At 45.3% G+C, this 20391-nt stretch overlaps 1 protein-coding gene across 2 annotated transcripts in view; it reads right to left on the bottom strand.

Annotated features, from left to right (window-relative positions):
• Positions 1 to 20391, bottom strand: part of XKR9 (XK related 9) — a 240102-nt gene that overhangs the window by 118209 nt on the left and 101502 nt on the right. Inside the window, exon 3 of one of the 2 annotated variants that reach the window (XM_069220327.1) lies at positions 1393 to 1533. The exons of the other annotated variant lie outside the window; for it this stretch is intronic. The gene's annotated coding sequence lies outside the window, so the exon portion shown is untranslated. The remainder of the gene's footprint in view (positions 1 to 1392; positions 1534 to 20391) is intronic. 2 annotated transcript variants of the gene reach the window in all.

Below are 20391 nucleotides of genomic sequence, written 5' to 3'. Positions count from 1 at the left end.
ACATGATGGCCACTCTGAAACCTGGGTTGTTTGGTATCAAACAACTCAGAATGACAAATCAAAACTGGTACCAGTATTGGATTTAACAATAAATGTACCCAGGGGCCACCTTAGAGATGCCATCTTCAAAAGCTAACTACCTAGGCATGGTTGCTGATCGGTTCCATCCTGCCACCTCCAATCTACAAACCTTGGGGGAGATATCTGTCTTTCTGGTTTGTAGAACAATGCCCTTCCTGGGTGGAGGTGCTAACACCCCCTACCTCAGGAATGTGCACTGCCCTGGAAGTGAGCTTCAAAGGGCTTACTGCCTTTAAAACTCGACCCCCGGGCCTGCCTTTACTAGCATGTGGTCACCTTCTTTGCAAGCCCTCACTTTGGTGGAAGCAAAGGCGGTAAACTGCACAAAGGGTAGGAGGAGTGGCCCCCATCTGGCATTCACCACCCTAAGTTGTTGCCTGCGGGGTGGCACTCCATTTCACTTTCCTCCATCTTGGATGGAAAAATAATAGCCAACCAGGTATAGGAAATTGACCCCTTCCCACAGGAAGTGGTCACTTAGTGGGTGTAGCCACCCTAAGGTAGATGACTCATTGATCACTACCAGGTTCCCCCCAAAAATGCCTACTAACTTCAGTATTTAGTGGGCATCTCTACACCAGGAAATCAGATTCGACGGACAACACAAGACCAACACCCATAAGATCCAAGGCACGAGAACTGTGGACCTGCTGCAACAAAGAAAAGATGCTAAACCCTGGTCCTGCACCCAGGACCCGGCAATCACTGTTGAGGAGCTGCTGGACAACTGAAAAAAAATTAAGGAACCCCAGAAGACCTCCAGGCTTTGCAAATCGCCACGGAACTCCTTCCAGAGTGGAGATACCACTTTGCAACTGCAAGAAACCAGCAAGCAAGTAAGGGTCACTTCACTGACCAGCCTCTAACTCCCGAACTGGAAGCCTCAGCTGGACCTAACAACAGACTGACAACCACGAGGACAAACCCTGCAGGTGTGCCAAGTCTGGTGGCACTATGCCCTCCAGTAGTCAAACTGTACCAATACCTTAGGTATTGGTCTGCAAATGTCAGACATCAAGAAACCAGCCCACCTGGGGCTCAAAAAGGACCAGGAGAAAGTCCAAGTCGAGGGACTTTAGGAACACCCCAGACTTCCCACCAGAGTGCTCCCGTTGTCCTGCAAACAATCCTTGAACCAACTTACCACCTGCTCCAAAAGGCATCCTTGCGCACAGCTCCTGACTCACTGATTTGCTTTGCACCCGGCTGCCCTGTGCCTTGCAGTGAAGGACCTGCTGTGCCCTAAGGGTCCCCCACCCATTGCAACCTCGACACACCAAGGAGACCCCAAGAAGCCACCTTTAAACTTACCTGTGCAGTGATTTTCTAAGTGGTCCCTCGCATTGGCCGTGTACCAGCTCCAGAGACCTTTCATTGCTGCTCCCGCCGGAACTGGGAGCCACCCAAACATTTCCAGCTGGCACAGTGTGCCCACCGATGATCTCTGCCAACCTGCAAAAGAAGAACTTGCTAAAAAAACTGTACGATTTTATGTGTATTTTTAAAGGTGGCCTTTCATTGATTCCGATTGTGCGTAGTTATACACAAAAAGATTATTTTAAGTAAACTTAAAAAATTCATATCTCAAAAAGTACTTAACTAATTATGTTCATCTTGGTCTTAAAAATTACATTAAAATCTGAAGACCCTTTATAAATTGGTCTTGAGTTATTCCTTTGAGTTGCAAGATGCTGTGAGTACAATAAATGCTTTGCACATCTCCAAGATTGGCCTAACTGCTCGACCAAGCTACTTTAAAATTGTGTCTAGCTTTGTGCAGTATAGAGAGGGCCAGCCTGCTACAGTTGTGCCCTATTATAACCACTCTACTGTTCCACTAACCATCCTCTCACTGCCTCTGTGGTCCACCTTGACCCCCTAACCTCTTCTAGCCCTCATCCCGCTACCCGCTATCTGGCACTGTCATGCTCAAGCTTTGACTTTGCCAATGCTTGTTGGACTATTTTACAAACATTGAGAATGCCAAGCCATTCTAACATGGCAGCTGTGCAGGTGCATGCATATACATTAACCATTTTGCTATAGGTATGCACTTAAACTTTATTAAACGGCAGGAATGAGCTTGTTGCCTTGAAATGATGTAAATTCATCATGAAAAATTGCTGCTATCTTAATGATCCTGCACCTTGATAATGACTCTGTTCTCAACCAATTGTGTGTCTTTGAATGAAGGTGTATTTTTTAAAATCTTTTGTATCTTTGTGTCAACACCTGTTATGTTATGTCTTTACTATGCCTAGAGACTCGGCTCTGCCAAATAATCGTGCTTTGCATTTCCATTGCAAATACTGTAGATGTTTTAACTAACTGTATACAATAAATTTATTTTTCTAAGTTCATAGCCATTTTGTAATGGAGTTAAATAAGGAAGTCCATTAAAAGATGGGTACAGTTTATGCATGTCTATACTGGAGGAAGAATGGCAAACACAAGAAGGTTCCAATCCTGGCTCTTCTGATGCTGACGAAAAAACCTCCTCTCTGTTGAGTCACAAATGGAGGAATGAAGGCAGTACTTATACTTCTCAGGTGGCCACGGCATGCATTCAGCCTATCAGAGATCCTGCAGTTTTTAAACATTGAAACAGTCTTCCAGCCAGGTGGCAGCATCTTTCTGGCAGTTCATATTGCAAGGGCTCTCAGACCTGGTGGCCATGCTGAGACCAGTTTGAACTGGCACAGGCAGGGATGTGTATAGGGGTGTCTAGGAGGACCCTTTGTCCAGTGAAAGGACAACAAACCAAAAAAAGAAGGAAGGCAGGTTTCAGTGCAGCAGGGAAACCTGAGCTACACAAAATATCTGGCCAGTCTATTGTCCCCCCACCAGGAACACCTAGTTTCTAGGAGATTAACTGGTGAGTGTGCAATTGTAAAGCCAGGTAGAGAACTTGAATACTGCCAATGTTCGTCTACACCTGAATGTCCATTTATTAATATAGTGCTTGATAAGTGTACTTATCTGGGGTCAGCGAACCCCATTTTGGCTGAAGAGGCAATTGAGGCACAGAATGATATTTGTCAAGAATAACACTACAAAGTAAGGTGGTAAAGTTGAGGGCTGAACACTGGCCCCATGGATCGATCTTCAGCAGCATATGGGATTCTGTCCACGTTATGTGAATACATAATATATCTAAATAATAGTCCAGGGAGATTCTAAGTCAAAATCAGCACTGCAGATACAGTTAACAAGTAAATTAAATTGCATTGGCTTCATTGACGATTTCGGATGGCTGACTTTTGTACACATTTCATTAATCCAGGGCTTGAAACAACAACATCAATTAATTAAATGCTTTGATTTCTGGTGCTAAAGCACAGTATTCTGATTGATACAACTACCTGTGAATTCCTCACCTAATGAATACTCCCATTGCGCCAGCATTCGACGGAAATCTTCTTCCTAGCTTCTGCACGTCGACGAGGACGTCACATTTGCCCACGCGACGCCGTCTGACGTCATACAGGAAATAAGAGGTTCTCGCCAACGTGCCGACGTCAGTTCCCTTTTTTCCGTGCCATTCGAAACGGTTATCTTCGAGGGAGCTACTGTTGCTGTTCGGCAGTTACAGTGTGTTTTTGGCTGTGTGTTTTTTCTCTGAGGTTACTATGTCTCAGAGGAAGTCTGGTTTTAAGCCCTGTCGAGAATGTGGGGGCAAAATGTCAGTTACTGACCCACATTCAGACTGTTTGTGGTGTTTGAGTTCTGACCATGATGTGGCCAGGTGTGATTCATGTCAGCACATGAACCTGAAAGCCCTGAAGGAGCAAGAGGCCAAACTTTTTATGGCGAAGTCGAAGAGAAAGGAGAAGAAGCACCATAGAAAATCCTCCTCGCCGAAGTCTCATCGACGTCATCGAGACTCCCGGTGCCATCTGGAATCACGGCGCCGGTCGAGTAAGGAGAGGTCTTGGTCGAGGTCGCCATCGACTCGGCGTCGGAAGACTTGGGAGGTCAGTCCCACAGTCACTCCTCATCCATCGACGCCGTTGCCTTCTCCAGCCTCGCCGACTTCGCCCGGGTCTTCGGGCCAGCCGCCTTCAGTATTTGAGGTGCCACAGCCTCAACTGTTCTCACCGACGTTGCAGACGTCGAGGCCGGCGTCGGTGTCGCCTTCAATCCAGGCACCCCAGTATCCGGCTTTTCCGGCCCCTGGAGCCGATAATACAGCATTTTTAAATGCAATGTTTTCCATCTTTCAGCAGATGGCTCCAGGTGGCGCACCGGCTGGGCCTTCGGGTCCTTTGGCTTTCAGTTTGGGTACTCCGGCTCCGCTGCGACCAGCACCCTTCATGCCCTTTCTCCCCTTGGGGAATGTGGGCTCGGCGCCGATGTCGGCTCCGGTGGCTTCAGAGGCTTCGGCTCCGGAGGTTTCGGCTCCATCGGCTTCGGTGTTTCAGCCAGTGACGCCGTCTGGGCCTTCTGCGACTCCGAGGCAGTCTTCTCTTCATCCGACTCCTGGTTCAGCGCCGAAGCTACCTGTGGCGCCTGTTGACCCGGCGTTGGACGGATCCGGTGATCGGCGTCGTTCTTCGACATCTGCTGACTCCATGTCGACGCCGAGGATTGAGGAGAGGCTGCATTCGAGGAGACGTGCTCTCCGTCTCTTGGAAGAACAAGAGTATCAGCAGGTCCTGGAGGAAGGAGAAATTGAGGACTCTGGCGAGGGTCTTCATGGGCTGGACACAGCTAGTGGTCTTGATACTTCCCCTGAGTGGGACTTGCCATCTCCAGGGGAGTATACTGAAGAGGTGGCCACTTTTCATGCTGTGATAAAGAAGGCAGCTAACTTCCTGGAACTGCCTTTGCCGGTAACTGAGGCGAAGCAAAATCTGCTGACTGAGGTTTTACATCCGGCCTCTACATCAGCAGAACCTCTTTTGCCATTTAACAAGGCGCTGCTGGAACCTGTGTTGGAGGTCTGGAAGAAGCCGGTATCTTCCTCGGCTGTCAATAGGTCTGTGGCCAGGATGTATCGGGCTGCACCAACTGACCCTGGCTTTCTTTCCAGACACCCTACGCCTGAAAGCTTGGTGGTCCAGGCTTCCTGTTCGACAAGATCTGCGCCTGGATCTTTTCCATCAGTGCCGGCGGACAGAGACTCTAAAAAGATGGATATACAATCAAAGAAAGTGTTCTCGTCATGTAGCATGGCGTTAAAGTCCACCAATGCTACGTGTATTTTGGGGAGGTACATTTATGCTCTGATGGACGAGATAACATCTACGTATACAGAGGTTCCTCAAGGGCTGTTGAATCTCGTGTCAGACGCTCAAGCTGCTGCAACCCAGGTTATCCAATCTGGGTTGGATACAACTGACTCCGTAGCCAGAGCGATGGGCACGGCTGTGGTTGCGAGAAGACAGGCTTGGCTTCGCAACTCAGGGTTCTCTTCGGATGTGCAGTCGACCCTGTTGGACCTCCCTTTTGATGGGGACAAGCTCTTTGGTGCCAAAGCAGATTCGGCTTTGGAGAGGTTTAAGGAGAGCAGGGCCACAACCAAGTCGTTAGGACTACAAGCCACTTCTTCTGCCTCCTCCAGATTTTTTAGGAGGTTTCGAGGATTTGGTCGTGGCTCCTCCTTTCGGGGGAAATTCCAACAGCCTACCTCTTCTCTCGCCTATAGATCTTTTAGAGGGAGGGGTAGGGTCCGTACCAGGGGAGCCTCTCAGCAGCACTCTGCCTCTTCCTCTTCCTCTGGAGGGGTGCAGCAAGGGAAGCAGCCTTAGGCTTCCACCAATTCCCACTCACTCCTCTCCTGTAGGGGGAAGGTTACTGTATTTTCTTCACAAGTGGGAGGTTATCACATCAGACGCCTGGGTTACCAGCATTGTGAGAAAAGGCTACACCCTTCCCTTTCGGGAGTTTCCGCCCCCTATCCCGCCCGCCCTTCTTATTGTTCAGAAGAACACCTCCTGTTGTTAGAACAGGAGGTTCAAGTCCTCCTTTTAAAGGGCGCGGTGGAGTTGGTTCCAGAGCAGGAAAAGGGTCAAGGTTGTTATTCAAGGTACTTCCTGATTCCCATGAAGGATGGTCGGTTGAGGCCAATCCTGGACCTGAGGATGTTGAATTGGTTCCTCAAACAGGAAAAGTTCAAGATGCTGACCCTAGCTCAGGTGCTTTTGGCGTTGAACAAGGGAGATTGGATGGTGTCTGTCGACTTGCAGGATGCTTATTTTCATATCCCGATACTCAAGTTGCACAGGAAGTATCTCCGGTTTGTGGTAGGGTCGCAGCACTATCAGTTTGCGGTCCTCCCGTTTGGTCTTACTTCAGCACCTCGAGTCTTCACGAAGGTGATGTCGGTGGTTGCGGCAGAGCTCAGAAGGAAGGGGATAGCAGTATTTCCTTACCTGGACGACTGGTTGATCAAAGCCAAGTCCCCGGAGCTTGTGTTGCATCATCTGCAGTCGACAACCCAGTTGTTGTTCGACATGGGCTTTTCGGTGAACGTGCCCAAATCTCACCTAGAGCCCTCTCAACGCCTCCTGTTCATAGGGGCAGTACTGGATACAATATTGAATCGAGCCTTTTCTCCGCCTCAGCGGATTCAAGACATTCAGGCGTTGGTTCGAATGTTTCAAAGTGAAGCGGTCATTCCAGTCCTCAAGTTCCTACGTCTGCTCGGTCTGTTTGCCTCCTGCATACTGTTGGTCACGCATGCTCGCTGGCACATGAGGGCTCTTCAGTGGTGCCTCCGAAGGCAGTGGTCTCAACACAAAGGAGAACTCTAAAGTTCTGTCAAGATCTCCAGAGATGCTGCCACGGATTTGAAGTGGTGGATTGCGGACGACAATCTTTCCCGGGGAAGGCCGTTCACGCAGACTCCACCAGTGACCACGGTCATAACGGATGCTTCCACTCTAGGGTGGGGAGCTCATCTGGGGGACCTGGAGATCAAAGGGCTTTGGTCTCCAGAGGAACAGATGTTTCATATCAATCTGTTAAAGTTACGGGCTGTACATCTGGCTCTCAAGGCCTTCCTCCCATCCCTTCGCGGTCAGTCGGTTCAGGTCCTGACGGACAATACTACCGCGATGTGGTATATAAACAAACAGGGAGGAGTGGGGTCATACCTTCTCTGCAGAGAAGCTCTTCGGCTATGGTCCTGGGCAAAGGACCATCAGATTTGCTTGGTAGCAAATCATCTGGCCGGAGTCTTGAATGTACGTGCGGACAGTCTCAGTCGTCGTTTCTCGGCCGACCACGAGTGGCGTCTCCATCCAGATCAAGTCCGGTTAATCTTCCAGATGTGGGGGTTTCCTCTGATAGATCTGTTTGCCACCCGGGAGAACTCGCACTGCCCGTTATTCTGCAGCCTCCAGTATCCGGTGCAGGGAGCGTTGGGGGACGCGTTTCAGAGAACCTGGTGCGACCAGTTGCTTTACGCGTTTCCCCCCATACCCTTGATTCCTCGAGTGTTGAGGAAAATACGCCAAGACCGGGCTCAAGTAATCTTAATTGCTCCAGATTGGCCAAGGAGTGTGTGGTATTCCGACCTTCTTCAACTCTCAATGTGCCCTCCGCTCCGTCTCCCTCTCAGGGCAGACCTCCTCTCGCAGTCGCAGGGGCAGGTTTTACACCCCAACCTCCAGAGCCTGCACCTTCATGCCTGGAGATTGAACGGGGCAACCTGAGTTCCTTTTCTCTCCCGCCTGATGTAGTGGATGTTATCTTAGCGGCCAGGCGACACTCCACTAAATCTATCTACGCTAATAGGTGGTCTAAATTTGTGGTTTGGTGTGGAGAGAGGCAGATTGATCCCTTACGTGCTCATTTGTCAGATGTTTTATCTTTTGCTTTGTCTTTAGCACAGAGGGGTTGTGCTGTAGCTACTGTTAAGGGTTACTTGTCTGCCCTATCAGCCTTTATTTGTCTTCCAGACCAGCCTTCATTATTTAAATCTCCTATAGTACTTAGATTCTTGAAGGGCCTTATGAATAAATTTCCTCCAAATCTTTTCGTTATGCCTCAATGGGATTTGTCCTTGGTCCTAACTTTCCTAATGGGGTCCCCTTTTGAGCCTATGCATTCTTGCCCCTTAAGATTGTTAGTTCTTAAAACAGTTTTCCTGGTTGCTATAACAGCTGCAAGGAGAGTGAGTGAGTTGCAGGCTTTATCGGTAAAACCCCCTTATACAACTTTTTATGGGGATAAGGTGGTGTTGAGGACCAAGGCTGCTTTCCTTCCGAAGGTTGTTTCACCCTTTCATTTGGCACAGACAATTACTCTGTCCACGTTTTATCCTCCGCCTCATCCTTCAAAGGAAGAAGAGAGACTACACCGCTTGGACCCAAAGAGGGCGTTAAGCTTCTACATAGACAGGACGAAGGATTTCAGGCTGGAGGATCAGCTTTTCATCGGATACGTGGGAAAGAGGAGAGGAAAGGCAGTCCACAAGAGAACACTCTCCAGGTGGGTTGTTCTTTGCATTAAAATGTGTTACTCCTTAGCAAAGAAGGATCCTCCTGATGGTATTAGAACTCATTCCACCAGAGCTAAGTCGGCCACTTCGGCCTTGGCCAGGGGTGTTCCGGTGGTCGACATCTGCAAGGCCGCAACTTGGTCGTCCCTTCAAACTTTTGCGAAACATTACTGTTTGGACTCTGAGGTCAGAAGGGACGGCCATTTTGCACGGTCAGTGCTGCAGGATTTCTTGGTTTGACCATTCAGGCACCCACCACTGAGCGCGGTACTGCTTTGGGACTCTATTCATTAGGTGAGGAATCCACAGGTAGTTGTATCCATCAGAAGAACGAGTTACTTACCTTCGGTAACGACTTTTCTGGTGGATACATAAGCTACCTGTGGATTCCTCACGGTCCCACCCGCCTCCCCGTTGCCTGTTTGGTGTGACCAAGTAATTCTTGAGTGTGCTCCTCTTGGCTTTGAGGATTGGTATAGATTATGTATATATGTGTATATGTATATATGTATATATATATATATTTTTATATATAGTTTATATATTTATTTACTTGTTTTAAAAAAATAAAAAAAAACTATTAAATTAGTAGTCCATCTTCTCACAATGTTGTGTTGTTTACAATGTCATTAAATATGGCTATTGTTTTTCATCTCAATGGATTGTTGTTCTCAGGCACGTAAAAAATGTTGGTACTGACGTCGGCACGTCGGCGAGGACCTCTTATTGCCTGTATGACGTCAGACGGCGTCGCGTGGGCAAATGTGACGTCCTCGTCGACGTGCAGAAGCTAGGAAGAAGATTTCCATCAAATGCTGGCGCAATGGGAGTATTCATTAGGTGAGGAATCCACAGGTAGCTTATGTATCCACCAGAAAAGTCGTTACCGAAGGTAAGTAACTCGTTCATCTCAGATATTTGATGTCACAATTACACAGTTCAAAGGCGCTCATTATTTTGACTGTTGAAGAATGAAAGGCTGAGTTTGTATCGCAAGGATTCAAACATATGACTTATAGCTTTTGCAGAGTTCTCCACACCAGTACCCAGGTCTCAAAGAACTGGGATGATTGCAAAAAAAACAACTAACTTTTTGCCCCCATTTTTCACTTATGCTGGTGTTTTTCTGACCCTGATGGTGCCCTGGGTACTGCTAAACAGTCCCAGGGCCTGTGCTCTGATTAAAATGATTATGCACATTAGGCTAATTATAATTGGCTGTGTCAACCTACTTATAAGTCCCTAGTATATGGTATGGGATGTAGGTTTAGGGAACCCAGCATAGGTAGTGCACCCATAGGTGCATTGCTGGGGTACTCACTGTCATTCGTAAACTACCTTATTTGTACATATGTCACCCCTAAGGTGTGCCCTAGTGGGGCCCAGGGTTGAGTACAGTGTAACTACAAGCAGGGACCTTATAAGAGATGTTTTATAAGCCCTGGTGAGAGACAAAAGCTACATTCATGTTTTTCACTATTGTAGTGAATGGGCTCCACAGGCTAACATTGGGAGACTTTATTTTTAAGTAATAAACTCCCAAAGAAAGGTAGATATTTCAAGTTTGGTATCAAACTTATTGTTATAATAAATCCAACAACTTGTCATTGTTGAATTTAATATAACTAACTCAGGGAAAAAGTTTTAGAACTCTACCTGAAAGTTGCCACCTTCAGCCCTGTAGTTCCCTTCTCTGATTGGTCAGCCTCTGGCAGCTTGGCTAGGATACCTTGTTGAGGTGTGAAGCGGCCCGGGCTGAGGACAAAGGAAGTGCCTGGGGAAGGAGAACTGCCTCAGCAGATAGTGAAATAAGGTGGGGGAGAGCAGCCAAACTGTACTTCAAAAGAGGGAAAGACATTTGGGCCAGCAAGTGGACCCCCCCCCCCCATTTCCTGCAAAACAAGACAGCCAGGTGACCCCTGATTAGATTAGGAGAGAGCTGGGAAGGGGTGTGTTAAGGGAACTTAGCCACACCAGTGGGTGGGCTCAGACAGACCTAACCTCTGAGATTGAATTACTGCCATGTTGGATTTTTGGAGAATGTTTCTCACTGGGATTGATTTTTGCCACACTTCCCAGGAAGTGGTCACTCAAGAGGGTGGTGGCCTGCATGTGATTGGACAGAGACCCCCCTGTTTTCCACCCCCAGGAGCTAGGATAAAACTGGTAGAACAGCCTCCACCTCAGATCCTTACAAGGAACAAGACAAAGAAGAAGAAGGACTGCCCTGCTGGACCCCTGATGTGTGCTTGGACACTGCACTCTGAAGGACTGCACCAGCTGCACACTTGGGCTTCACCACTAAAAGGGCTTTGCCTGTCTTCTACTGCTTCAAGAAGGGATTCCCTGTTTGCTACAGTTGGAAAATAGCTGACCAGAGTTCCCTGCATCACGCCCGGAAGAAACTGACTAGCCGACCAGTGGTCATTTTTGTATTTGAGCCAGGTATACTCTGGGAGTTGGAGTCCTATCCCTCGAAGAGCAACTCAGAACTTCTGGAACCTTGAGGTGAATTGTGGATTCACAAAGGACCATCAAAGTCCTTCTGGAATATGATTCAGGAGTTTGGAGAAGATTGGAGCACTTTTGGAAAAAAGCTCCATAAGTGGACCAACCCGGCGTTGTGAGTCAAGCCAGCTTACGTTGACCGCAACCCTGCCTGACTTGCAGGTTTGTCCTGCTGAAAAGCTCCAGAGCCCCAGACTACCAGGAATCCACCGGCACTCATAGAAAGGCAATCTGACGATGTCTACTTGAAATCGGCTTTCTTTCGAGGGTCGTCCGATGTCAAAGAGAAAAGGCTCCAGAGAAAAAGCTCCAAAAAAGTTTCCAAGTCTGAACGGAAAAAGTTGACAAAGCTTCCCGCGCAGCGTTTCTGAAGAGGACTCCAGAGAGGTCGGATTCAATTTCAAGTTCGACCCGGATGAAGATTTCCATCACGAAAAATTGTCAAAGTCTGAAGGTAGACTTCTTCTTGAAGATCTCCTGAGACGCTCCAGGAAGGTCGCATCTAACTTGTAACTTCGTCCTGGTGAAGAAACCTTCAAGAAAAAGACAAGTCAGAAGGTAAAACTTTGATGAAGGCCTCCCGCTCACTGTAGCTGAACAGGGCTCCATTGTAGTTGGCCTCAAATTTTGACTTTGCCCCACTCGAGTGCAACCAGATGTTCAGATTGGTGCTTTTAGTTTCTATGAGCTAAAAATCATTTAATCTTTAGAAATTCATATCTCCGGGTCCCTTTATTGGATTTTTGTCATTTTTGTGTCATTTTAAAGATAAAACTATAATCTATTTCTATAAATTGGAGATGGATTTTTATTGTGTTTTACTTATTTACTGTTTTGCGATATTAAAATGCTTTACACACCTGTCTCCTACGTTAAGCCTAACTGATCGCTGCCAAGCAACCAAGGTTTGAGCTGGGAATAATTCATTGAGAACTGACTGGACCTAGTGGAGGTTGGTGGCCTACGGCTATATTTAGGTACTTACTTGCTCTTAACAATAATCCACTTTCCAACATTTTGCGCTGGCACACGCATGACAAAAAGCACTGCAAATGCTTGCAGGAATTAACTTTGGGGCGTAAATAACACCTACCTGCAGATTCCGATTATTGTGTGGTGCAGGAGGGATTTTGTTTTGGTCTGTGTTGAAAAATAAATAATGTATGCATTGTGGGCATGGTGGGTTGGAACACACACATGTAGTGATGAGAAGTGGTACTAAAAGCATTTACAAAACCTACAAAAAGAGACGCAAAACAGCCCCAAAGAGAAATGCATGAAAAAAAGCACATCAGTGAACCATCCACCCAAGAGTACAAGAACTTTGCTGCCTTCGAGAGCACCATGAAGATAGTAATAATAAGACACCGGTAGAATCTACTTGTTGTGGCAAGGATCAGCAAAAAGTGGAAGTAAAAAATTTACAAGCAGAGGATTACACTCTTTAGCAAATGAAAATGTCTCTCCTACAGCAAATTGGACCAGCACTTGAGTCAAGCAATGGCAGGTCACATGCCATACCACGACAAGTAAAGGTCATAACAGTACTACATCTTCTAGCATCAGGATCCTGGATTTAATTTTTGGACTATGGCATTCCACATAGCTGATTTGTTTGGACTGAGGAAGTTTAGAATTTACAAAAAGCTGATGTTCTTGCTTTGTCATTTCTGTTATTAAAATTTCAACATCCTCCTTAGTGAATTTGTACTTGCTTTTTTTACTTCCATCCTGTGATCCTTCAAAGGAGACATTATGCGTAGGATCCTGGGTCAGCTGGTGTGTGGTAGAGGTATCCACAGAAGGTTGATTCACTCCCATTCTGCACTATAGCTGTGTTCAAAATACGTTGCCTAGTTTAGTGTCATTTTGTGTGTTTTTGTGGCTGTAGTGACACACTGACATTTTGCGCTGCGTCGCAATGCTTTTTTTGCAATTGTGTAGCTTGGTGTTGCCTTGCGTCGTGAATATGGCACTACGCTATATTTCTTGAAGCAAACATATTTGGGCGTACTACATGGCCAAGAAAGCCTTGTGAATCTGGAAGAAGATGTTCTAACTCACAGAGTTATAGTATTATATATATTAGAAAATAGTTCTGTAGATTTTATGTACATTTTTCATTTACTTTGGTGAGACTGGAGGCTATGCAAGAGAAAATGCAGGCAGCTATAATTTGGTACTCACTAGGTAAACAACTGGCCTACTAGTCGCGTCGAACCGTACAGATAAAAGGTAGGCTACAGCCTGCGTGTCCTTGTATTCTGTCTGCCAGCAACTATGATAGACGTGGGGCTTTGCAAGATGGCTCAGTGAGTTAAAAACCTTAAGTTAAAATATGTGGTAATCTGAAGATCATAAGTCCGACTTCCAGCAAACCCAGCTCATTTTAAATTTTTCAAAATGTGGTATTTTGAGTACCATTAAACTGGTAATAGAAAATCAGTTATATACATCACTTAGGCACAGAAGAAGTGTGGTATGAAACACTATTTCATAAGTTATTATCATGGAAAAGAATGCCTGCCAATGAGCAAGTGCGTTGAAGATGCCATTCTTTTAGCAACTGCACACAAGATAGCCTTCATTACTGGGACAAACAATGAACATCCAACAGTTACTATGCACAGACGTCTTGTTGCTCACTGCCTGTGGCTTGGAAAGCTGTTGTATATACATCTTATTAGTTACTGGGTCACAGAATGCCTATATACAAGTTATTGTGCCATTAGATACCTATTTATCAGTTAAGGTGCCAAAGATTGCCTACTCCTATGAAAATGTGTTGCCAAATACCTAAGCTTTTTATTGTGCCACTGGATGTCTACTCATCAGTTAAAGTGCAGCACAATACAATACATGCCCTTTACTTAATATGCAAACAGAATGTCTGTCCATGACTAAGGGGGTCATTTTGACCCTGGCGGTCCGAGACCGCCAGGGCTAAAATGACGGAAGCACCGCTAACAGGCTGGCGGTGCTTCCTGGCCTATTATGACCGCGGCGGTAGCGCTGCGGTAGCGCCGCGGTCGCACCGCCGCGGCCGGCGGTTTCCCGCCGTTTTAGCCCCGGCGGTGATAATCCGCCAGGGCAGCGCTGCAAGCAGCGCTGCCTTGGGGATTATGACCCCCCTACCGCCCTACCCCCCTACCGCCAGCCTGTTTCTGGCGGTTTGCACCGCCAGGAAGAGGCTGGCGGTAAGGGGTGTCCTGAGGCCCCTGGGGGCCCCTGCACTGCCCATGCCTGTGGCATGGGCAGTGCAGGGGCCCCCTAACAGGGCCCCGGCCAGCTTTTCACTGTCTGCATGGCAGACAGTGAAAAGTGCGACGGGTGCAACTGCACCCGTCGCACGGCCGCAACACCGCCGGCTCCATTAGGAGCCGGCTCCTATGTTGCGGCCTCATTCCCGCTGGCCCAGCAGGAATGTCTTAATGGGGGCAGCGGGAGTGTGGCTGCATTGGCGGCCGCACGGCGGTTACCGCTTGGCGGGCGGCTGTAGCCGCCCTCCAATGTCGTAATAACCCCCTAAATATGCAATGGAATACTGGTGCATCCGGTATGCTGCACATAAAGCCTGGCTGCTAGAATAGTTCCAGCAGGACAGGGGAGGGAGAGCTTCAGCCTTTTCATGGTTGTAAAGACCATGAAGCAGGTTCATGATTTTAATGACCTGAAGGCCATACAACAATTTTAAGTCTAGCATAATGCTTAGATTTCGATTGGTATTGGGCATGACTAGGAGACATACTATATTGCTTGGCCACTACAAATTAGACAAGAAACCGGGGATATTGCCTGTAGCCAAGATTTCAGTTCTGGAGGGTTCCATTACAGCACAGTCCCGTTCATCAATTTAGCGACAACAAGTCATAGAGTTCTTGAAATCGGTCTGTGCTTTTTGCAGCTCTCGTTCTAGCTTCAACAGCAGTTGTGTGGCATAAGCACTGTCGTACTGAGAATCCAAAAGATCAAACTAAGGTGTCTAGTGGGTATACCTAGATTTTAAAAAGTGTGGGGCTGATGGAAACAATTTGAGGGACCCCATAACTAAGCTGTGTGTCGAAGTGTAATTTCTTAGGGATTCTGAGTACATTCTGTCTTGGAGAAAAAATATGAACAGAGCAAGCACTGCTCCCCACACCAGTGTCAGCCAGCTGATGCAAAAGAATCTGGTAGGAATCTGTATCAAGAGGGACCAATAGGCTAAAAAAAGTAAAATGTCAGTTACCCCTATTAAGCCAGGAATTAAGCTTATCCAACACATAAATGAATACCATCTCTGTGGAGTAGGCTAGTCTGAGGCTAGATTGGGTGGCATCTAGGAGATTGTTTTCCTCTAAATTCTGAACAGCTGGCCATTAACTGTTCTAATGCAAAGGACTACAAAGCCCATGCTGAGAGACTCACTAAAAAACTGACAGAAAGGAAATACCCCCTATCTTATCAAAAGAGCTAATAAGAAAGCTCTAAACGAAAACAGAGGACAATTGCTACCCACTTTTGAAAGACCTACCGAGGATAGCCTAATCTGTCTCTATCTAATGAATTGCAGAAAATCATCAATAAGAATTGGGGCATTTTGGTGTCGGGAATTGGTCGTAACAAACCAATGTACACCTTTACAAGGGCCAACAACCTAAAAGACATATTGGTACACACTTCCCAAAGGGAAACCCTCATGGATACTAGACAGTGCAGTAGTGGAGATTTTTTATGATTTCTTTATTAATCAATAATGTACTGATCATTAATGAACTAACATGTGAAAAACGGGTGACTTTTGTGAATGGTCACCATAATTCATTTTTGTTCTCTATTTAGTCAAGGGCTAGTTAAAATTGCAGTTATTTTCCAGTGCTCAAGGCTTACCTAACAGAGTGTGATTAATACCTTTTAGATGTATAAACAGCTACCCCTAGTGGGTCGCTGCATTATGTCTTACAAGGTCAGATTTATTAGGTCATTACACGAGTTTGACTATCCTATTGTTTAAAATTGTCATTAACGTGTGGTATCTTCCTCGAGGATGGAAGTAGATGATACTTAGTAAGACGTTTCTTCCTGAGAAGAGAAGTTTTGATGAGACGGAACAATGGAACCCCAGACAAAACGAAAGAGAAGAAGAAATTGTTAAAATTGTGTTTAGCTAATAATGTCGTCAGCAAACTTTTAATTATCTAACAGTAGTATTATTGGCTGAATTGTCTAACACCCCATGTACTGACCAATTGCAAGCTTTTCACAAAATATTATAATGATCTGTCACCTATTCTTCTTGGTTGCGATCTTCCCTTGTCATTATTCTGAGTACTTCTGTCGGAGTTTCGGATTGAGGGAGTTCTCAGTGGTGGTTCGAGTCATATAAGTGATGTGGGTTTAGCTGTTGATGTAGACCAGACCCTGTGAAAACTTACCTGATGGTGTCTCCTTGCTGAAATAGACTGCATGTTGTTGTTCAATGGGTAATGTATGAAATTGTATTGTTATATGTGTCTTTTGTTTTACATGTACCAGCTGCAAGTTATAGATTAATTGCTGCATAATGGTAATAATTTTTATTATAATCCAAGTTAGTATGGTTTTCTAAATTTGTGTTTCTAAATTCTTTGTTACATGAAGCCCAACATGTTAATGCTAATTTATTGGTTAGTGAAGGAATTTATCCTTACATGCTCATGATTTATATTGACATTCATTGATCTTTTTCCCTAATGTATAATATATCACTGTTGCAAATATTGGTGTTGTTAGTTAGTGTTATGATACTTGAGATAATTTGCTTGCTTGTTTTGATTAAACTTAGATATATAAGACGTTCTAATCAGCCATTATTGATTCTATATGCTTATCATTTATGTTTAAGAGTTATTTTCGTGACATAAGCATTGTTAATATAAGGAAATAAATGTATAATCCTTCTTAATAAACTGGTGTGGTTATTGTGTAGTGATTATATTATTGAGTATTTTGATTATTGTTGATTACTATGACATTCATCATTGACATCCCCACAAACCTATGTCTCGTCGATCCATTGGCCTAAGGTGCAAAATCCACTATTTAGTTTGAAGTAACAGCTTGGATTTCTTGGCGCTACAGCAACAGACAACACTGTGGGGCATCCCACCATTAGATCGGTACTCTTCTTGCAGCCATTGCACTGTATGCCCTTTCACAAAAAAGACGTAGGAGGCAGATCTGGGCTCAGAACCCCATGGAAGTGGAAAGGACTTTAAAGGAATTAAAAAAATGCAGTTTATATCATAAAGTGCCCTTGTAATCTTTTGTATGTATGGATAACATTAAGAAGTGTAAAACAAGAACAATAGAACACTGCATCACCTTACTATGTAAACAGGATGCCACAAAATTGATGCAACACTACATCGAGAAAGGACAAGTGGCAGTGATTTAGAATGGTGAGTCAATGAAAAATTGAAACAAAAAAAAACATGACTCAAACACTTCTCCTTTTGGAACAGAGAGTGATATAAAGACTCTGCTCTGAGATCAATGGGCTGAATGATGAAATACCCTGGAGTCACTTGAACTCCAAAAAACAATGGTTTTGCAGACATTGATAATGGGGACCCTCTTACATGACCCCTGCACATGACCTGTGGGCACACTGACCCAAGGACTCATCTGTACTGCTAGGACTTCTTTGGTACCACAATGTGTACTGTAAATACAATAAACTTGTATTTATGTCACCCTAACATCCTGGGACGTAGATTCAGCAGGGGGTTTAGGATGTTACATCCCCCCTAATAAATGTATTTTCCAGAAAACAGTTGGGAACAGGTGATTTCAGTCGGGTATGGCGGGGTGTCTGTCAGATTTCACCTAGGATTTTTATATGCACACACAGACTAAAACACACACAGACACTGTCTCTCTGCCCTCTCTATTTTTATATCTTAAAAATGTTTTGTGATTTTACAAGAACATTTTAACTACTGCTAATAAGTCGGGCTACTCTCCGTTTCTGCTGCACCTTAAGCCCCCCCTCATGTCGTGCCCCTAAGCTAATGTATTTTACCATTATATTCCAGCATGATTTTTAGAAAATCTGAAGCTCACGCCCCCCTAATCTTACTGACCAAGCTATGCCCCTGCTAACATCTCATCTCCACCAACAGCACAGTTGCTTTGTGACAAGTAACATGCACACTGCCTTAATGTATACTTGCCCTGTACATGGTGGTGTTTCCTTTTAATTTTGTCTTATGGTGCCTGTGCATTTGCACCAAGAATAACAATGTACTACATTTTGTTACCCTAATCACATACTGTTCATTCGATCCTTGGTGCAGCAACCTATAATACTCCTGGCGAGTGGCCATCCAATTATCTACTGTAAGTATTCTTAAATGAGTGCACTGCACAGCTCTTCTTACAACCTATAGATATGAGCGCAATAAGTATTTCCTTTAAAGCATGATGACCATTTAAATGAGGTATGTCTACCTTGCCCACCACATGTAATAGCTTTCAAGGTTGGCAGCTGATTGGGTAAGATAATTTGGCTTGCTGCAGTGTTTACAGAGCCCCTCTGGTGCACAGGCGCCTATGATGAAAGCGTTGACACTGATCCCTATTCAAAGCCACTGTCAGACATGCATTGGATTACACTTCCCATGGTCTGCAGTGGAACCACAACCGCACCTGCACTTGCCCGATTAGGACGATCTGCACAGCTGCAGCAGGAATGGCTCCAGGAGGATTCCTTGTCCAGTTCACTAGTTTTACAAGGCCGTAACAGCACCTTTTGGCTTACGATAATGCCCAGCAATACTACCTTTCCTGTTTTTGGGGATTAGATCTGCACCAAAACTGATGGCATATACTGCCCTGGCTGGATAGCTCCCTCACAACGCCACCTTTTTCCAACCTCTGTTTCTAGGGGCTGATACCAAATTAGTTGAATCACGTAAAAGCAAAATTCCTTTTGGTCAGATTCAGCATAGCAGTATCGACCTCTCCCCGGCCCGCATATGTCAAATACAATCCTGAGACCAGTGGGGTAGCCAGGTGAGGCAAATTAATCACCTCTCCCTCCACCTTAAATATAGGTCATAGCCATCATTGCAGTTGTACTTACGGCTGAGGGAGGATGGATGATAGGAGCTCCTGCATGGTGTACCTCTTGATGATGTGAGTACTTGTGAAATAACTCCAGAACCAGGGGTTACTCTTACTGGTCGTTACTGCCCTTCTTTTACCCCATGTGGTCACTTTAAACTTTTGTTATCTCCCCATTGCGGACATCTACTTTGTGCATTAGGTGGTGTAATTTATGTTAAATTAGTGTGCGATTACAGAGGACATCATCCCTCCCCAGACTGGATGGTGGATAACCCCTTAGTGAGGGTAAGATTTGCCATTGTATATGTTTATCTGGCACTTTTAAACGTGTGTTCATGTGTGTTCTGTGTTTTGCAGTGTATTTTCACATGTGACTCACATCTGAGGTCCTTGGCCTCTGCATGTAACATGTGCCCCTACAGGACGATACCTGGCTGATAAAAAATCCAGATTTTTGTATTTGTTTTGTTCTAGGTTAAGTAGATCTAAGACAAGGTAGGATTCACTCTGGTCCTTCTAGTGCATGGTTTTAACTTTTTACTATTGACTATTTGTTAGTCTAGACCTTTAAGGATCCTTAGCCCTGATGAATGCCCCCGACCAATACATGTGCCTTAGAATGAAGCAGAAGCATGTTGGTCTGTTGTTGCCACTAATAAAGGTGAGAACCTGGTCACCTCTAAGTACTTTTAACTTTATCTGGATCCCACTGTATGGACCAGGAAACTATCTTATTTAAGGACTCCCTCCATTGGCTTTACAAGGAGGTTGAGACCGCCCTGGTGGTATTGCCTATCAGGGTTGGGAAAGGTTGCCTATGATGATGTTTGTCACATTATGTGAGTAAGGCTTCCTTTTCCAATAAGATTGGTCTTTCTTCTCCTCTTGGGCTTACCCCTATCCATGACAGAATCTTGGTATTTTAGGTATTAGTGACTACTACCATAACAATGAAAAATATAGAGTTGTTAAAGCCATCATCCCTTTATGTGTTTTGGGTCTTTTCTTTGGGAGGCTGTGTGGTGGAGTACACTCCCCTCTCCTTTTGTGTTTTGAGTCATTGAAAAAAAATCCATGATATTGACAGGAAATGGTCAACTCAAGATATGTCTATATTTGGCCAACATAGTCGGATCAGTACAATTCTTTTTCAGCCAAGGGGTAACTGAAGCCATCCTTCATACTAGAGACACCAACCTCAATTGAAAGGACAAATTGGGCAATTCAGCCAAATTATACTTATGATTTCACTTAGTTAGCTGGATTGT

The sequence above is a fragment of the Pleurodeles waltl genome, chromosome 2_2, assembly GCF_031143425.1.
Source record: "Pleurodeles waltl isolate 20211129_DDA chromosome 2_2, aPleWal1.hap1.20221129, whole genome shotgun sequence".
Classification (NCBI taxonomy): Eukaryota; Metazoa; Chordata; class Amphibia; order Caudata; family Salamandridae; genus Pleurodeles; species Pleurodeles waltl.
This window is presented reverse-complemented; position numbering and strand designations above follow the sequence as displayed.